This window comes from Aulostomus chinensis, chromosome 12, assembly GCF_037954235.1.
Source record: "Aulostomus chinensis isolate RoL2024-O1b breed Wild chromosome 12, RoL_Achi_v1.0, whole genome shotgun sequence".
In the NCBI taxonomy this organism is placed as follows: domain Eukaryota; kingdom Metazoa; phylum Chordata; class Actinopteri; order Syngnathiformes; family Aulostomidae; genus Aulostomus; species Aulostomus chinensis.
The window spans coordinates 11,690,705-11,710,824 of NC_141331.1; positions in this window are offsets into that span (position 1 = coordinate 11,690,705).

A 20,120-nucleotide genomic window follows, 5' to 3' on the forward strand; every position below is an offset into this window, starting at 1 on the left:
GAGCCGGGGCGGGGATCCACAGAGGAATAAAAGTTAAGTTAGTGGAGGGACGCGGCGAAGGAAGACGCAGCACCGACGGGGTGAGAGAGAGAAAGACAGACTGGAGAGGTGGACGGAGGATGCGAGTCTGGGAGGAAGTGCTGGCAGCTCGCAGACTTTGTCAACACTTGTCCTGGAGCCTGGACTCTTTTTTTTCTTTTCTTTTTTTATGTCGAACCGGAACTTCGCACACACACAAACTTCATATACATTCAGCCTTCCTTTAGCAGCTCTGTCCAGACTCAAACTGGCGCAAATATGCCCACCTCTGAACTCATGGCTTCACCACTAAGAAGAAGAGCGCGCGTAAGACAATGACGCTGTAAACAAAAACCAGGAACCTGAGATTTGGGAGGAAAAAAAAACCAAAAAAAAAAAAAAAACGAAAATCAAACACCGGTTACGGTAACAGCGGGATTGATCGGCGCGGAGGAGTGTGTCACTTCCAATCTTTGCTGTGCCAGCGGGCGCACGGACTGATAGAGGGAGGAGAGAAGGGAGGAGAGACAAAGAGAGGGAGGGAGGGGAGGAGGCGTCACAGGATCGCACTAATCTGACCCATGGAAGTGTTCTGTGGGCCGGATCTCACTCGCGTCAGAACGCATGAAACAATACCCAAGTGTCCAACCAAACCTTTAAGGAACGATGGCAACTATACAGATGCTTCAAATGTCTGCTTCTTACCCCCCCCCCCACACACACACACACACACACACCACCTCCCCCTCCCTTAATCACAGTGAAAAACAAAATAAATCACTCTTTTCTTTTCGCTTCACGCAGCAGTAACTTATCAGGCTGCTGCTTCCCTCTAAAACTCTCAGACATTTTCAGTATCATCCCGCTCCGATAATAACCCACCCAAGTTGAAGTCCACTCGCTGATACTCGTTAATCAGTAGCCTAATAATAAGTCAGGGATGAGTCTTCCCTCTCCCGTCGCACCGCCGTTATTAGACGCAAACACGTCAGTTAATGATAAACCCGCCGCTTGATAGACAGATGTCACTGTCTGCCAGATAAGGAAGCCAGCGAGGCTCAAATGACATTACAGATCTGACACATGCACTACAGTTCCTGCATGCAATTTTATTTTTATATGAACACTTGGTTTCATTTCTTCAATGAAAATGTCCCGGTTTCACGATAATCCACCTGCAAAGGTCGCACGTGTTTGGGAGTTTCTGCAGGTTCCGACCAGCGCAGCTGAGTAACGATAGTTTAACGGTAAACTGCAACAAGGGGGTCTTTAACGCGCTTGTTAATAAGAGCATGCGCAAGGAGAACTGAACCGAGAAACTACAACAACAACAACAACAACAACAACAAAAACTGAAGCTACAGGTTCGTGCAACATCTGGGCGTCAAATGCGTCCGCTGAAGGCTGCGAGGAGCAGTGGGTTGGTTTGAGTGGAACCGCGGCGGGGAGGTTGCCTACCAGTGGGGACGGATCACAGCTCGCCCCCTGGTCTCTGGGTGCTCAGATCGTGGATGGAGAGCTGGCAAGGCCCACGTTCAGCCTGTGTGTGTGTGTGTGTGTGTGTGTGTGTGTGTGTGTGTGTGTGTGTGTGTGTGTTTGTGTGTGTGTTTGTGTGTGTGTGTGTGCGCGCGCGCCCTCAGCACCAGCGGCTTTCCAGGAAAAAGAGCAAAACAGGCTTTTACAGAGCTAAGAGTTGAAAGCGGTTTAGTTTTGATTAAATCCTGATCTCGCTCGGAGGGAGAAACACTGGAGTTCAGCTCGTGCAGGTTCATCAAGCTGCTTCTTTTACTCAGAGTTGTTTTGTTTTTTTTAGAGCGCCAGAGTCACATTTTTTTCATGTCACCAAAAGGACACCTGGCAGACGCAAACAGAAACAGTCGCTCTCATCAGTATCATTCATATGATAAAATAACGGCGGAGCGTCCTGGTGAGGTCGGGGGGGGGGGGGGGGGGGGGCTTTAGAGGCCGGACACACAGAAGTGTGTGTGCTCGATGGAGGTGCTGTGATTTTATCTCGCAGGTCTGTGATATTAAATCAATTCGTGTAGTAGTTATTTTAATCTAAACTGTGTAAGTTTTGCTGAGGGTCGAAACGTCCAATTAAACAAGTTTTATTTGTTGTTTAAATGCTCCTTTATGTTGGCGGATAATCGTCTAATTGTGTGGCAACCTCATTAGTGCCCATCCAGCGAAATTCTTATTAAGATGTAAGCTTTTGCCAACTTCTGCAAAAAAAGAAATTGTGACAGCAGTTCGAAATATTCCCATTTTATGGGCTTCATTTTCTTTCTTTTTTGCGGTAAATCCAGTCACGATAAGTTGTTTTTTTAATAAATACTCAATTAAAATGCAATAGTACTACAGATTTATATCAGCACAAATTAAGCACTTTTTTAAATGTGTGGAGAATTTCTGGATGTTCAGAAATATTTCCTTTGGGGGGGGGGGTATATAAGCTCAGTTTTCCTCTGCACCCCTCCCCCCCCCCCCCCCCCCACTGCAGCGAGTTAAAGCATGTTATTGTTGTGTATTTATTCAGAGAAATGTTCTAATTCCGGCTGTTTTTCACCTCCTCCGCGAGTCTGTGGCCGCGCTCCGTGAATAATTGAAGCCCGGCAGGGAATCGTTGCTTTGCCTGCATCTCCTCTCTGATGCACCAGCTCGTTTCCTTCTGTCTCTCCTTCCGTTTCTTGGGGTGTATTATAGTGGGGAACCACGCACAGGCCCAAGCAAGCGTAAGTAGCTCCACAGTGCCGTGAAGGAGAATGAAATATTGATCCTGAAATAACCCCGATGGAGGACAAATTCAGAGGACTGAGGTGAATTATTGATGCCATTCTGCATCCCAAAAGCTCGTGTAAAACATGATTGGTAGCAGTAGTAGCGTGTGTGTGTGTGTGTGTGTGTGTGTGTGTGTGTGTGTGTGTGTGTGTGTGTGTGTGTGTTTGTGTGTGTGTGTGTGTGTATGTGTGTGTGTGCGCGCGCGCGCGCGTGAGTGCAACTCTCACTCCCTCCTCCTCCTAAAAAAGAGAAAGAAAAAAAGAGAAAAGGGAGACAAGAATAACACGTTTTTATTTATTTCACATCCAGGGGACCTGACCAATTTATAGAAAGCGATCCTGTGAGTTTAAACAGAACAGACCTCCGACACAAACTCATTTCAAATTCAAGAAGTCGGCACAAGAATGTGTCTGGCTTGGCTCAAGCAAAAACATTAATAAATACGCGTATTCTTAAAGGTATTGACTCATGGCGCATATATTTACGCAACTTTTTTGTGCAGGAATAGAATTAGATAGATTCCACGCGTGTATTTGTTGTTGTTGTTGTTTTTAATTGTTTTGTGTGTTTTATGCTTCTAGATTTTTAAGATGAATGTTGTCACCTTGTAAGTGGGAGAAAAGCAGGTTATTTGTGTAAACAGCGCGGCTGTGTGGTGGAGAGGAACACGGAGGAACCGGCTGGAAAACAAGATTCTCCCTTCAGCTCCGCGACCCCCCGCATCCTCATCCAGCACTGCGACCCTCCACCGTGATTCGACTCTCCAGCCATCACATGTTTGCTCATCTGCGGCTAATGTATGGAAACATCCCTTCACAGTGTGCAAATCAGATGCAAAGCAATGAACTGTGCACATATCAGGAGGTCTGTTCAAACGGAATTTTGTGGTTTATCTGTACAATGAGAGAGGGGAAGTTCTGGATCTTGTGTTGTTGTTTGGTTTTTTTGGATCTTAAAACATGTTTCTGTTTGCAGATTCAGGTTTGAATAGAAACACCTCCGACTCGTGAGAGGAGCAAACGATTCTAAATGGTTTTTACGATGTTTTTAAAAGTTTGTTTTTTTTTTCAAATCAGACGTGACTAAAGAAAAACAAAAACACGAGATGAATCCATTTCAGTAAATTGTGAACAGTTACATATGTATTTATAGATATGAGACATTTTACTGTATATCTTAATTCATGAAAGTGAGTTTTCCGCCGGTTTCTCCGCTGTAGGTGCAAAGATCTTCAGACTGGCTGTGATTTAAATCAACACTAAACTGTTGCAGTTATTTTAATTGAACTAAAATTCACCAAAAGAGCTTCTTTTGTGCACCTAAAAAGCCAAATCATGAGGTGAGTTCACGGATAAATCAAAGAAAACCAACGAGGAATAATGCAGGCAAAGTGCAGACAACTGGAACTTAACTGGAAAATGACAAGAACATCAGTAAAAACAATCAAATCCGAATTATTACTGTGACACCTTCAGCTACTGATAATATGATAACTTTCTCACCGTTGTAATAATTGGAAATTAAAAAAAGACCAAGAGTGCATTATAATTATCATCGTCATTATTATTATTTCTATTATTATTATTATTATTATTATTATTATTATTATTATTATTATTATTATTACTATTATTTCGGACATTTTTAATTTGTGTATTTTCTCGCAGTTTTCTGCCACGTTAAAGAAACGTGCTGTCAGAGAATGTGAATTACGAACGAAACTAACGAACTAATAACGAACAACAGACGCAAAAACGGACGTTTTATTATTATTATTTTTGCACGCCGCCTATTTTGTTTTTCGTTTGCTTTTTTTTTTTTACAGACGAGTCAGATGGAGAGGCAACAGAGTCACGTGACTTATTCCTGTTTAAAAAACACCGATATAAACGTCCATTCATGGGTTTCTTCTTTGTCTTGTTTGATTCTTCTTTACTTGCTAAGTGCTGCGCCAAATGGCTGCAAATGGCTTGTTTGGAAAGGATGTATCTCGTTTCCGTCGAGGATTAATTTGTCTTTTCTTTTTTTTCCTCTTTTTTAAACAACGCTTACAACCTTTTTCTAAATTGCTTCCATACCAGAGGTCACGAGGCACGAGTCCATTATTGCTCCTTCACACCGTTTGGAGATCCGTCACTGGATCTGGATCAGTTCTAATACCCTGCAAGACCCGGAGAGACTCCCAGGAAACACGAGGAACACACTTTACACTCGTTATTCCTTCCTGAGAAAAACTCATTTTTAAAATGTTTAAAAACAAGAAATTATTATTATTATTATTATTATTATTATTATTATTATTATTATTATTATTATTATTATTGTTATCAAATTAATTAGCTTTAACATATTTGTTGGCTTTGAAGTGGAGGGTGGCAAAGTCAAAAACTAATTATAACAAAGTAATAATGACTGTATCTCATAAGCGGTCACATTTGAATGATAGTTGTATTACTTAATGTTGAAGCTCAACGTAAAAGTTTATAAAGGATTAACTGATGTTTCCTTCATGTGCGCATGGAAGATTATCTGGATCTAAATCACATGACCAAACATTCATTAATACATGCCCACTATTCATCCCCTCACTATCGGCAAAATAAAGACAAAAATATGTTGTTGTTTTCACGTCTGATCCATAAAACATCTGTGAAAACCATTAGGTGAGCCAGGTACATCTTCACAAAGATTTCTTATTAGAACGTGTCCTATTTCATCTTTTTTTTCCACCAATGCTCTTAAACAGGGACAGAACATTACATGCAAAGAAAATCAATTTGAAGGCTGATTTATGAAACATATGTTTCCCCCTTTGAGAGACACAAAGGGGGAAATCAAGCCCACGTCAGTGAGCAGACTTGACAATGATAGACCGACCTCAAACGTCTAAAATAAACGATCACAAGTTTTTATTTCTGGAGCAAATTGCATCTCTCAGAGACAGCTTGCTGTAATGTCCTTGTGCGTATCTCAACTACTCAACGTCCCGACCCTTTGAGCTCTTGATATCCCACATAAAGGATCGTTTTCTTTTTGGTTCAAACCGTCGCTGGCTCGCACCAGTGAGGTCTTACCTGAAATCGAATCCGCCTGCGTAACCAGGAGGGAGAAAGTTGGAGGGAGACAAGCAATGGTGAGTGTCAGCACTCTGCACTATGTCACTGCTCACAAGTATTTGACAGTTGGAATTATCTGTAAATACTTCATTAAACTGTGTATGAGTTCGCTTCTTGTGCCTTGCGGTGCCCCTCTGGTAAGATTTACAAATGATAACGTAAACACTTTGAAACAAAAAAAAAATTCTCATTTGAAAAGAATTGAAAGGGTGAAAGCTGAGGGGGGGGGGGGGCAGGGTTGATTGGGCCTCACTAGCAACAAAACAGCGGAGGTCTCAGTAATGAGGTTTGGAACGTGTGTTCAGTGTTCAGGGGCCAGCGTTTACTTGACCTGCCAGAGAGACCTTCTTCCAAACCTACGTGGTGCCAGAGTGGAGCTGTCCAGGCATCGTATGTTGTATTAGGAACTGTGGAAAATAATACCTGAGCAAAGTATCCCAGAGAGAAAAAAAGGGTCAACCCATCAGCAAAGGTCAGGCTAATTCATCTTGAAACTTGGCCCTAATATCCTGCTTTAATTCAATCAAACGGAATTCTTTCCCCACCACTCAAATGTTTATAAAATGAAATTTTTCCTTGATGGATACTCATTTCTCTCCTAAAAATACAGCTTCTAAATTAAGCACTTCAGCAGACTACAGGACTGTCTTTAGACCGTGTGAACATGCCAGTAAATTCTAAAAAGCTCCTTGGCACTGAAATAATTTAGGCTACACAATGAAGTCACTCCTAATTCAAAGAGTTGTCACCTCGCCCTCCACCGCTGACACACAATCAGCCTGCCAAACGCTCCTCGTGTCAACCTGTCTGGACTAATAACCAAGCAGCTGGTACCTGAGAGCCTCAAGGCCGACGTTTGGAGGGAGCGAAAGCTGATATAGTTTTAGACTAAAGCCAGTGGCACAGGAGGGAGGAGAACTGAGATATTAAAGAGGGGAGATAGAGAGGAGGGGTGCAGGTAGAGACCCTACCATGAGGCGCGCTGGTCCAGTGGGGGTGCTCCTTCAGAGGTGTCATCTACGGACGCCGTCACAACTTCTCCAACTTCTCACCCACACATCTGCAAAGGCCTGTAGATAAACAAGGGTGCAGGACATTTTTACTTTACAGGTCCCCCTTAAGTGGGCGGAGCTGATGCATTCAAAATGTCAATCATTGACTGTCAAACACCAATAAGGAAGTCAATCCCTTTGATTTCTTTAGGAGTCAATGATTAAAAACATGCATTCAGGGAGACCTATATTAGTCTGCCAAGCATTCAGTTTGTCTATATGTGTGTGTGTGTGTGTGTGTGTGTGTGTGTGTGTGTGTGTGTGTGTGTGTGTGTGTGTGTGTGTGTGTGTGTGTGTGTGTGTGTGTCCTAAGTGGCTGTCAGAGTGATAATGATCTGGCCGGCTGTGAGGAGGGTGTAGGGGTCAGAGGCGACCTCACCGCTGTGATCTTGTGTTTGTTATTGCTATGGTGCCCTTGGACGGGTTAACATAGCACACGAGGCATCAGCTGGCCCAAGCACTTCCTCTGCTACACACACACACACACACACACACACACACACACACACACACACACACACACACAGTCAAACACGCAACTCAGGTCACTTCAAAATGTGTTGATGGGTCATGAGTGAATTCATCTAAACAGGTGAAATATTATCCCACTGCAGGGAGGACAGGAGATGAAATGGTACTACGACTATGAAGTTCTGTATCCTTTCATGTTTGTGCAGAGGTTAGACACACACACTGGCTTTGGGGGTCTATATGACACTATTTTGGGTTGAAGTGTTGCCTGGTGACATTATCCGTCACAGTTCACTTCAACCACCTACTGTATGACACAAAGTTACAAACAGTAGGTGATTCCTCCTGAATTGTTTCCATTTCTTTTAAATTTTCACTCAAAATTGTATAAAAATAATGAATTGTCAATATCATGTTAGTGTTTTTTTTTATATCATACTCAAAAATTCTCATTTTACCCAAGGCATTCTTGAGATAAACAAGGAAATTCAAATTTAGACAAATATCATAAAATTATATACAGACTGTTTATACGTTCTTTAGACAATTATATCGTGCTAATAGTCGGGAGATATTCATCTTCATTTAGTTTCAGACCTGCAACCTGCAAGCAATGTATAAAAAAGGCCAAATCTGGTCCCTTCCATAATTTTCATTGACCTGGTGTAGTTTAGTTTTAAGAAGAATAAATTCAAACAATGCAAAACCTACCAAAATATTGCTGTACACAATAGCAAACGGCTCAGTTTGAATGTATGTTAACATTTGTTACGTCAATATTAGCACAAGGTGAACGTTAAGCTCCTGTTCAGGACCTGATTAAAGCTACATAAAGCTACAAGCAGTGTACAACAATTTCTTGCTCCAGGGCAAAATTGGCTGCCTCGCCACAGTAATGGCTGTTAGTCCTATTAGTCTTTCCAGTAATCCATCACAAAGTCCCTAAGATGTTTCTGATCAAATTTAAGATGGAACAGGTAGATCATGTAGAGGGAGTACATCAAAGTGTTAAAAAATATATATTTCCTGTTACCACTTGCTGGCGTTATGACTAATCCACCCCAAAATGTAATGGGTTCTTCCTTAACGCATACTACACCCTTACACTTAAATTGCTTTAAGCTGCTTTGGTTTGCTACTCTTGACAGAAAGTCAACTCCTCATCTCCTTTGGATGGGAACAAGATCAATCAGCACTTATTAGCAGGTTTATTTAGGTCTGAAAACCCCTTGTGCATGCAGATATGTGCAGTGGGAAAGAGTTATAATACACAGCTGAGAGATTTGCATTCTCACGCCGCTCTCTCGCTCTCTCTCTCTCTCTCTCTCTCTCTCTCTCTCTAATGAAAAGACACCACAACTGTTTTCTGATTACAACCCTCCACTTTCTTCAGTTTACAAAGAAATTAAGAGAAATGATTCTATTTTTATGGTCATAATCACAGCAAAAAGCAGCTTGCTAGCAGCGAGGCAACCTCATGGTAGCAGTTTCCTCTAATGGGGAGCGCTAGAAAAATTAGCTTTCAGTTGCTCTAAAAACAAATCTTATATTTCATGTTCAATCGCTCTCGGAGAAATTCGAACTAGCGGCAAATTCTTGGATGATTTGAGGATGAAGGGTGGGTTTTGATTGCACCACAAGTATCGAGGACCTGGCCTCTCACCATGCTAGCTTTGCCTCACCGCTCACTGGCTGTACGCAAACGGACGGTCAGTGCTGATGATCCATGGTCAAGAAGAACCTAACGCAGTTTTCATTTCCTCCCTTCAGGAAGAGAATACTCTGAGCTGGATTTGAAGAATCTCAGTCAACTCAAGGGATTTAGTTTTTCCCATTGAGGTATTATTGAGTTTCAGGGAGCAGCTTTTCTAATAGCAAGATGATGTCTGTCACTTAAATGTCAAATATCAGCTGTTTTCACCGCCTACGTCCATGAGCCACCAGGCCACCCAGCCGTGCCAGCAGAGGTATGCTTATGGAGTCACAGGATAGTTCTGCGTGCGTCACAGGTCTCTACTGAGGGTGGTAGCTGGCCACCCACCCACCTCCTTCATTTTCATACATCAAACACTCACTAACACAGAACATACTGGAGGTTGGCAGTGGGCAGCACTCTGGACAAGAGACATAGTTGGGGGGGGGGTCCTCTTATTGATTATTCATAGTTCAGAACATCAACATGTGGGGGCATTATGGTTTTAAAATGTCAGTTCAAACCATCCCAACACAGATAGCAGATCTGGATCAGTCCTCATGGCTTCTGCACGATGGTACCTCACCTCCACTTATCCACTCCTCTGTCTCTGCTCCTTTCCTAACATTACACAGGTCTACAACCCATTGTGCTTTACTTCTTCACACATTTGCTTTTCTTGGCTCAGTTCTTTGGTGGGTTTGCATATGAAAGACTACTTTATGTAAATGATATTCATTTAAGAAGCCAACAAACCAGGTGACATGTGCTTGTGTGAGTTTTGTCTCCGTCGTTGGATACTGTGCTGTAACGCAGAGATGACGTATGTTTGCAGGCCGGTCTGGAAGTTAGAATCAGCACGGGCTCCCTCAAGAGATACACTGGATTAGGATTGGATTTTGGTTCATCGCAACAACTAAACATTGCGGGAAAGAAAAGTTTATGAGACGTCAACATTTTGTTTCACAAGATCATCTCGCAAATCAACAACATTTTTATGATTTTTAAAGCTAAAATACAATTAGAGGTGCAAAGCTAATGCCCATACTTAAGCTAACATCAAATCTGGCTTTGCGCATCTCATTTTGGCTTGATGACGGTATTTAATGTCTGTGATGATCTCCACAGTTGGGTTTAGCTACATGCTGGCAACCACCATTTTTGAGACACATACATGCTTAAAAATTCACAAGTGCATAGACGTATTAAATGGTGTAGAACAAAGCATTAAAATATCTTAGCTAGTGTTCTCCACAGATCTCAATGCAGGCATTTAATCAAAAACCTTTCAAAAATTCCACTGACTTTGAGACAAGGGAACTGGACTTTCAACAAAAGAAAGTTATTTCCAAGTTTTGGCACTCATTCCTCCACCGCTCTTTCATGTAAACGATATGTAATAAAGTAACCCGAAAGAAGTGTGTGTCCGAGAGAGCAGTTGGTGTGTTTTGAGAGTTTTATTCTGATCTTTGCACAGATGTCTACGAACACACGCACTTCCCCATGCGTGTGTGAGTGAGTGCTGCAGGTATGTGTGTATGCATGTTTGCAAAAGCTGCCAAATGAAAACAAATGGCCAACCTGAACGAGGTGAACATGACTGATGAGTGGTGCTCAGAGACAAACAGAAGCATTGATGTGTATGGTGACTAGTCTGTTTTTTCTTTAACACAGTGTGTGTGTGTGTGTGTGTGTGTGTGTGTGTGTGTGTGTGCGCGCGTGCGCATGTGTGTGCGTGTGTGTGTGTGCGTGTTTTTGTGTGTGTGTGTGTGGTAACAGATGAGAGGGTATGACAAGGCAGATGAGGGGAATGGTGGGACGGAGTGAGTGAAGGTCTGACTATGCCAGAACCTGCCATGTGTCATTGATTAACGGGGTAGAGTTGCAATGATTTAGTTGACAAAGCATCACATTAGTGCTCTGGATCCAAGTGTGTGTGTGTGTGTGTGTGTGTGTGTGTGTGTGTGTGTGTGTGTGTGTGTGTGTGTGTGTGTGTGTGTGTGTGTGTGTGTATTAATGATCCAGGAGAAAGCCAGATTCTTGTTGACACAGACTGAGGTGCCAGAGAGATGTCATGACATTGTTTTATTTCTCACGGTCCTATTTTTTTTATTACATTATTGGGACTGACTGCAATACTTTCTTGAAACTGGAAGTTGCAAAATGCTTTGTGCAGCTACAGTTAATATTAAAACAACAGGACACCAATTGCCCTGCTATTGTTAGCTGAAAATATTATAATTATAATGGCGATGCAATATGACTGAGGTTAAACCTTCCAGACCAAAAGTTATGCTTGTTTGAAATCATACAATAGGTTTGAAATTGATTTCAGGGGTCTTAAAGTATTTACTCTACTCATAAAATTGCAAAAAACTATTCGGATCAGGTACCAAAAGGTCAAAAGCACAAGGGTTTAAGTTGTCAGCAGATATTCCGACATCTCTGATTCTTTTTGCAGAGGGGGGAGGTTGCATATGTTGCAAACCAGAACTGACTGTAAACAGCACCAAATTACATCTACCTTACCGTGTGTCTGCGCTGCATATATGTCAGTGTACATGTTGTGAGAGAAGGGAGAAAGTGTGAGTGTGTCAGAGAGGTGAACGGGCCGCGGGTAGACTAGACAAGACGAGTGGATAAGTGAGGGACGGGAACAGCTAACACTTTTCTTAAACCGAATCCAGACCTGTTTTATCTCAGTGTGAGTAGGGAGGGAGGGACAGGGGTCTTTGCAGGGACAAGGCCAGGCTCGGCATTGTGTGGCCGGGAAAGGAGGAGGAGGAGGAGGAGGAGGAGAAATGGTGGGTAAGATGAGGCTGCTGTAGACCTGGGGGTCTGTCTGGGAGCTGTGTAAGACCTGCACTCGGGGCTAACTGATTAGGCCATAATTTGAGGGGTGTCTTGAGGGAGCAGCCCCTTTCTTTTGCCCACCACCACCCATGGGAGGCTGGTGCAATAGGACTCCACACATATCAACACACATGCATGCTTATGAAATGATGGATAAGCAGACATGGGGATTGAGAACAGGAAGTGATGATTTAAACAGAGACGCAAGCAAGAGAACTATAACCTCCCTTTAGATGAGTCTGTGTGAGGGAGTGAAGCTTTGACTCACACTTCGTATTTCCTTCGTCACAGCAAAGTCAGTTAAATACAGCAGCTATGATTAATATTTAAAGGGAACAACTTGTATGCGAAAGTGTTACTCGTAGTGATAAACCCACAGATCCCTCAGCTCTTTGAGGCTTTTCAGTTTCACTTTCCTGTGCTGCTACTTTGCTCTTTTTCTCATTTTTGACTACAGCAGACTTGTCAGGGGAAAACCCAATTGTCTAGAATCGAACGGTTAGTGACCTGCCAGTGAACAGAGCAGAGCATTTAGTGGCTAAAAAGATAGTTATTTTACTCAGATGTTGGCAGAGGCTGAAACACAACTAAAAGGAAAATCATTTTTTTGGACTTATGGGGCCAGAGACACGACTTGTGTGTATAAATCTGCTATCAAATCAACCATATCAAGTTGAAAGCAACAAATTAACTTTTCTGGTAAATATACATCCTTCACTGCAGGGCCAGCAGAGAGATCTCTACTCTGTGTTTGTGCATTACAGACAAGCAGTGTTCGTATCCCTCTGTCAAAAGACCTCTGAAACACTTTTCTCCAAAATGGTATTTCAGTAATGTATCCAGGGTTGTGCATTACATTCAGTAAGAAATAATAATTTCAAATTATGAGACACTGTAGTTTTAGAATCATAGTCTGAACCACTTCCCCCACTGGGTGCGGTGATTTGACTCTTTGCCAAATAAAACAAAAGGTAGACAGATATTATTATTTTATTTCTGGCCAAACAAGATCCTGAATTGTAAACAGGTGATACCTTCAACTGATGTATGCTAACACTTTTCACCAACTACCATTCATTAAGCTAAGCTAATGGTCATCAGTCTGTGTCGGTCTCAGCTCCCTGATGCAAACACAGAGGAGAGAATGGTGTCTACCTTATTGTCTGGTGCTGGGAACACAGAAAATCAATATATTTCTCCAAGAAATTAAATCAATTAATGAATGATATATAAGCTTCAAATCTTGAAAATATATCTCTTTTATCAGTTTTTCTTGTCCTCACTGCCTCCAAAGTCAGATATTGCAAGTGTTTGTATGTAAATATTCAATTTGAAAATCCTTTCCAAATAGAAATATTTCTCTATACATGCAATTATTTGATTTCTGAAAACGGCAACCCACATCCGTGCAGTCCTCAATATTTTAAGCAATGCAGACAACATAGTAGCTGAAATTAGAGCAGCGTATGATATTTATTGCTGCCCATTTGCAGCAAAGAAGCCGATATTCATCCAGTTATTGCAGGTACTAAAGCACAGCCCTGCTTTGTTTCCCTGTGTTGTTTGGCCATTGCCATGACGATGTGTGGGCTCCATTGTCAACCAGCAGTATGCAATCTCCCATTAGATCAGATGCTATTAGGGCAGAGAGGAGTCACTGAGCAAACAGTGTGCCTGCTTTTAAAACCGGGTTATCTAATCTAGTCAACAGGGATGAGCTGGACTTTGGAGTTCACAGACAGACAGGCCGGTTTGTCCACACAAGTATTGTTTGGCTCGGGAATAAAACGCACTCAAGATCAGACGAGTCCTCATTGGACCGTTCTCATTCTTAGACCCTGGTTTGGAGTAGGAGCTTTATGAGAGGGGATCAGATAAGGAGGTACTTTGTTGAAGGTTAGATAAAGGGTGGTGCTGATGAGTGGAGATGGCACTGTGGTCCCGCTCAGTGCAGGCTTATTTGAAAGGTTTAGCAGCGTTAACAAATCAGCTTAAACAGTGAGGGTGATTAACACTATAAGGTAGATTTGGGTCCTTACTTTTTATCTTGTATAGGTTTTTCCAAATCTGTCTTAAAATAACATTCATTCCCCTTCATTTAAAGAGATTTACACATTTTTGGTCAATGTAAAGCAACACAGCCTGCAGACAAATCAAGTGTGTGTCTTCCAAATTTCTTCACTGTATTAATTTCATTTTCCTTCTTTTTGTGTTTCCATTGAATGGGATTTTTGACTGAGTTGCACTTGAGATAGAAGAAGGCTTAAACTCTGCAAATTCTTTCCATATGTATTTGTATAATTTCTTGGGGAAAATATCTCATTGCACTTATAGTGATATTTCACATTAAAAAAAAAAAAGTATTTTGCCTCTCAAGCATTCAGAAGTTTGTGTCAGAATTTCATTGCAGATTTTTTTTTTCACCACTGCATCGCTTCTCTGTGCCGGCCGTGTGTATTTACCTAATACTGGACTACGGTTGGTGGTCGGTGGCTCTGAGGCGCCATTAGCGTCAAGCTAAAGATACATGGCTGGCTCTTTCTGCATTCTGGAGTCACAAAGAAGAGACGCATCAGTGAAAAAAAAAAAGTTTTCCTAAGCACAGGACATGTACTTGTGAGTAACTGAAGGACAACACATTCACAGGGATCCTTTAAATCTAATATTAAACCAATTAATATTTGGCATGTCAGTAAGATAAAGACGGATGTTAAATGTAAAGTAAATTTAGATTTCTGCACTCTCTCCGTTCTCCACGGCAGATAATGATGAAAATTAGTGCAATGATTGCAATGACAACTGATTTTTTTCTGGATCAAATAATAGATTCTGGATCTTTACGACTGTTCTAGGCTACAGACAGGATAATGTCCTGAAACACTTTTCTACAATATTGTCCATATTACAGAATAATCCCAGTATATTTCATATTTTCATTTATTTTAATTAGAGGGATAAATGTGAAGCTCCTGGTTGGTGTGGATCATATTTTGAATCTGTGACCTGGCAGACCTACTTTTTGCCAGTTGAGATGACAATACGTTCATGTGTTCATCTGTATCCATGCAGTATCTCTGGACTCATGATTGTTTTGCAGTTGTAAATATGAAACACCCCATTGGTATATGTAATTTGTAATGTAATAAGTAAAATAATCTGCTTGAACACAGAAGAAGCCTGTTCTGTCATAAGATGAAAGGATATTTGTCTTCTTTGTTTAACCCGTCCTCTACAGAGCAGTGAGAAGGCTGCATGCAGCTCTCAGGAAGCAACTCCAGATCTTCTGCCAGTGTTTTGGTTGGGAGTATTAATCTGACGTACGTGTCTTTGATGGTGGGGGAAGCCGTCGCAGACACGGGGAGTACCTGGCTAGCCAGGATACCAAGGTTCTTCTTTTCTGAATCTGAATCTTATTATAAACTCGAGAATTACTCTCCAAGTGTTGTTGCTAGATGGGGATCTCTTTGGTGCCATTATGAAAAAGACGAACATTTTTTTGTCACTGTATACAGACAAGCATGAAAATATTGTTTGAAATTATCCTTTAAGCTTGTTCTAATTTAATTAAGGGTGACACAGTGTTCTAAAGGGAAGACACCTAAGCTGAGGGAAACTTGGCATCGCTATTTAACCCTGCAAAAAGGATCCACACTGAGAATGTTTGTCTTGTCTCATTTGTGTCCCCATCTTCTCCTCTCTCTCTCTCTCTCTCTCTCTCTCTCTCTCCGTTCTCCACGGCTGATTGCTTTGGTCCAGGCTCAGGAGGCAGAAGCGCCCATGTACATGGGCCCAGGCTGGGCCCGGCCTGCCCAACATCAGTCTAAGTGCCTCTGACAGCCCACCGCACAGTTATTAACTGTGATCAGCCACCACAGGGCCTGGGCAACCCCGGCAGAGGGGAGGGTCCAGCAGAGGGCTCTGCTCTAAATACAAAGACTGCTTTCACCTCACTCTCCTCTGCACACTCACATGTACCCTCTGAAATTCCGCATCTGCTAATATATATTTACATATTTTCATATACAGGCATACAGTTTTTCTAATATGGGCCTATTCATGTGACCCTGGAGCTGCTGGGAAGCTGCCATGTCAACCATCCAAGCCTCTGAGCCTGATGAGCTGAATAAAAATGACTTTTTAAACTGTGAAGGTGGTTCTTTTATGAAGCATTGCTCAGGAGGAAATACATACACAGACCCCTGTGCCATAGTACCCATGTACAGCGCTGCCTCGCTGGCACCGTGTTGCCAGTCTCGTCCGTAGACTTGTGGCTTTTATCCATATAGGTGGTCTGCAGCAGTGTTTGTCCTGCACTCACCCTGCAGAATCCCAGCCAGCCCTTCTCTTCCTCAGGATGTGGGAGAGCCATCAGCCACTTCAAACAACAACACAACACGGGTCATTAGATGACAAAATTGGGAGAGAAATAAATAAATGTTAGTGAGGGGGAGGACAGAGACAGAGAGGGAGAGAAGAAGAAAAGGAGCGAGTGAGATCCATAATGACAGTTGACTATGTTTAGCCCCCAGAAAGGCAGTGGGATAAACAGCAGCTCGTCCTAGCTAACAGGACGGCTTTAAGTCGCTGAGTTGAAAACCCCCAAAGCCACTTTTTCCTGCCCACAATGGCCATAATGAGAGCCCCACCATTCAATTGTTGAATAGTTGAGGCTTTTCCCTTTGAGGTGACTGGCTTTAATATAGCAACACGACATACACAGAGGAGCAATGGACGTCCCCAGCGGTGTTCAAAGCTGTGGCGGGCTAAGGATACGGCTGACATGCATTATTCCTTACAAAAGCTGCCCTTTGTTTGCTTTATGCTCAGATCCCACAAATTGTAGGCTTTGTCCGTCAACATTTCTTATTTCAGGTCCCTTTTTTTCAACCCCTCCTCCTCCTCCTCTCCCCTCTCTCTATTGCCCCCGCTGTATTCCCCGGCCTTGGCATGTGTTGGTGCTTCACGGCATTGATAACTACGCCCATATTGAAAACAGAAGACTTTGTTGTCTGTTGGATGTATGCTTGCTGCTGCTGCTGCTGCTCTGTGGGGGTTTGTAGGGATGAAGGTAACTCATCCCTCTGTGTCCGGTTCATCTTAAAATGTCAAACTCAACACAGATTGCCAAAATTTTATGGTGACTCATAGATGAATATGAATATTTAGCATGACAGCTCTATGGAATACACAGTAGGGATGGGCCAAAGTACAGACTCTGATCCAAATTCAAGTCATTTATATGCTGACAATCTTCCATACTGTTCAACTGATTTCATCGTGGGGGTCCAGAGAATGATACCCTTCAGGGCTTCAGTATAATTCTCTATCACCTCAATAGCCTGGTCATGCACAACAGTCCAAACCTTTTGGCTTTGCTAATATTATGAACATTCATCTCCTATAAAAGTATACTCTGAGGGGTTAGCAGTGCTGAACCCAGATGCACTACCTCAAATAATACCCTCTCAATGCCATAATTGGACTTGACTGTTGGACTACATGGGTTTTCTAACTCAAGGCACTTCCACATCACATTTTTTAACTGCATCCTGCCATCATGTGCTCTCTGTCACATGAAAGCTGACAATAAATAAAAAGACCAGATTCTGATTAGTTAAAAATGCCAATATCAACCCAATTCCAGCCTTTGAGACAAGACCAGGATGTCCCTACTACACTGAAAAATCTGCGATGTATGTAGGTCCCCATGTATGTTTGGATTCATGAGTGACATTTTTGGATGAAACCTTTAAAGAGGCTTCATTTTTCCAATCGGACTTCACTCTGATAGAGGATTTTATATCTGGATAAGCAGATTTGAAGGATTTTTCATTTGTGTCGTTAAAATAGTCTTGAAGCAAAAGATGTCAAAAATCAGGCTGATTGGTTTTTAGTAAACATTTATATGTTCTGCCGTGAGTAATGCTCCGCTGTCATTTCAGGGCTCTTCTGTTCACAAACTCCACGTTTGACAGGTCAGGCACCATTAACTGAGCTCACTGCCATGTTAGCAGGTCAAAATACCCGCTGGCGCCACAACACACACACACACACACACACACACACACACACACACACACACACACACACACACACACACACACACACACACACACACACACCAGATTGCCCAATTAGCCTTCCTTTAGCCCGTGCTTCACTTAACCCTGCAGCTACGCTTAGGAGTCATTACACTCAGGGTCAAGTGTGATCCCTGTGCTTATCTGCATCAACAACTGGAAAGTGCATGCATGCATGCACACATACATACACACAAGCATGCACACAAACCTCCAGCCAGTGTTGTGGGTAATAAACTTTGATTTATGGACGGGTTTGACTGAAGAGGCAATGCTGCCCTCATGTGCTCTACAATTTGTAATTACAAGTGGTTATTTATGGATGATTTGTAGTCTCAACATAACTCTCTCTTCTCAGAACTACTTATCTTATAAGGACAGTCAAACAGATACTACATACGCAGTTCTTTACTTCATGCTCCCGAGACTTTAAACCATCGTGGGAAAGAAGTAAGTTGATCTTAAGAGATATACCAATGTGAGAAAACTGACTCAGTAATGTATACTGAATGATGCAAGGGTGAGAACTAAAATTTAAACTGTAAATAATTTTTGAAATTGGTACCAAGTAATCTGATCACGTGTAAAACACTTGACAATCTGAATAAATAGGAGTACGTAAAAAACAAATTGGTAAAAAGAATACAACAGCATAACAAATGGACTAAACAGGGAAATATTGAGATGAGAAGGCTGCTGAACACAGGTGGGTTTTGAGTCTGGTTTTAAAAGCAGTGATGGAAGGATCATTTCTAGTATCAGGGGGGTAACTGGTTCCAAAGGTGTGGTGCCGCAACGGCAAAGGCTGTCACATTTATTCTTAAACCCAGACAGGATATTTAACAGAGCTTCGTCAGTGGACCAAAGAGACCTGGCCACTTTTTGAGAATTAAAAAGGTCAGAGATGTAAGTTGGGGTCAGCCCATTGAGAGCTGGGACTCTAATGGACTTACTTATTAGGAGTGACTGACTGCATCAATCAGCCATGAGGTGAAACAGTGAGATCTTTTAACTGTGGCGGGTCACAAGGCTGCATTTCGGTCCTCGGAAACCTCTTTGGTCTGAAAATAACTAAGGGATGTTTGGTGGGTTGAAGAGGAAACTCCCTTCACCACAGCTCTGGTATCTCTGTGGGAGTTCATTATACACACACAGACTGGCCACACGCATACACAGACAAATGGACAGACATGTATGTACAAACACAAGAATAATCGCTCCTAAGGCCTTATTGTGTTGTTCACTGTGTTATAAATTAGCCATTACGGTGTGGGTGGGAGTACGTCAACATACACACATGCTTTGCTGAGAGTCCTATGCAGGTTGATAAAAGAAAGTGCAACCTTCATTGATTACAGAATCCTCATAATCAGGCTGTGAGATGTCTTGTTATGTGGATGACATCCTACTATATGTGTCAGTAAAACCAGGTGATCTCAGCAACTGCTCATTAACTAGTCACTGTTAAACACTGGATTTCATGTCACAAATGTCTGAATATACTTCACGTGGTGTTCTCCAGCGTAGTGGCCCTCTTACTCTCTTTTTCAAAACAAACTTTGGAATATAGGTGTAGTTTTTGAGCCTCACTTAAATGAAATTTTACAATTCTGCTGCAATCTTGAAATACTGCGAAAAAATGTGAGTTTTAAGTCAACTCTCCATGTCCTGAAGTGTTCATTTTTAAAGAATAAAATCAGCAGAAACATTGTAGTCAGTGCAATTCAACCACTGTTTATCCATGTAAAAATTCAACCCCTGTCCTGCCTGTTTCATGTCACTGTGGCCCTCACTTCTCCTGTTGCTTGAATTGAAGTAGGAGTCCAGGTAGGTAGGTGTAAAGATACTTTTTCAACGACGCTGAATAATGTTCTGTTCTACAGTCCCACAACAAAGTACATTGATTTAGAATAACTCAGCCAAATGTGCCACAAAAGTGAGAAAACCTGATGATGACCCGATGACCAGGAGGAGATAGACGTGGTCAATGCAGAGAAGAAATTGAGCTTCAGAAGGTTTGGCCCGATGTGGCAGGAAGGAGTGTCGATCTGAAGCA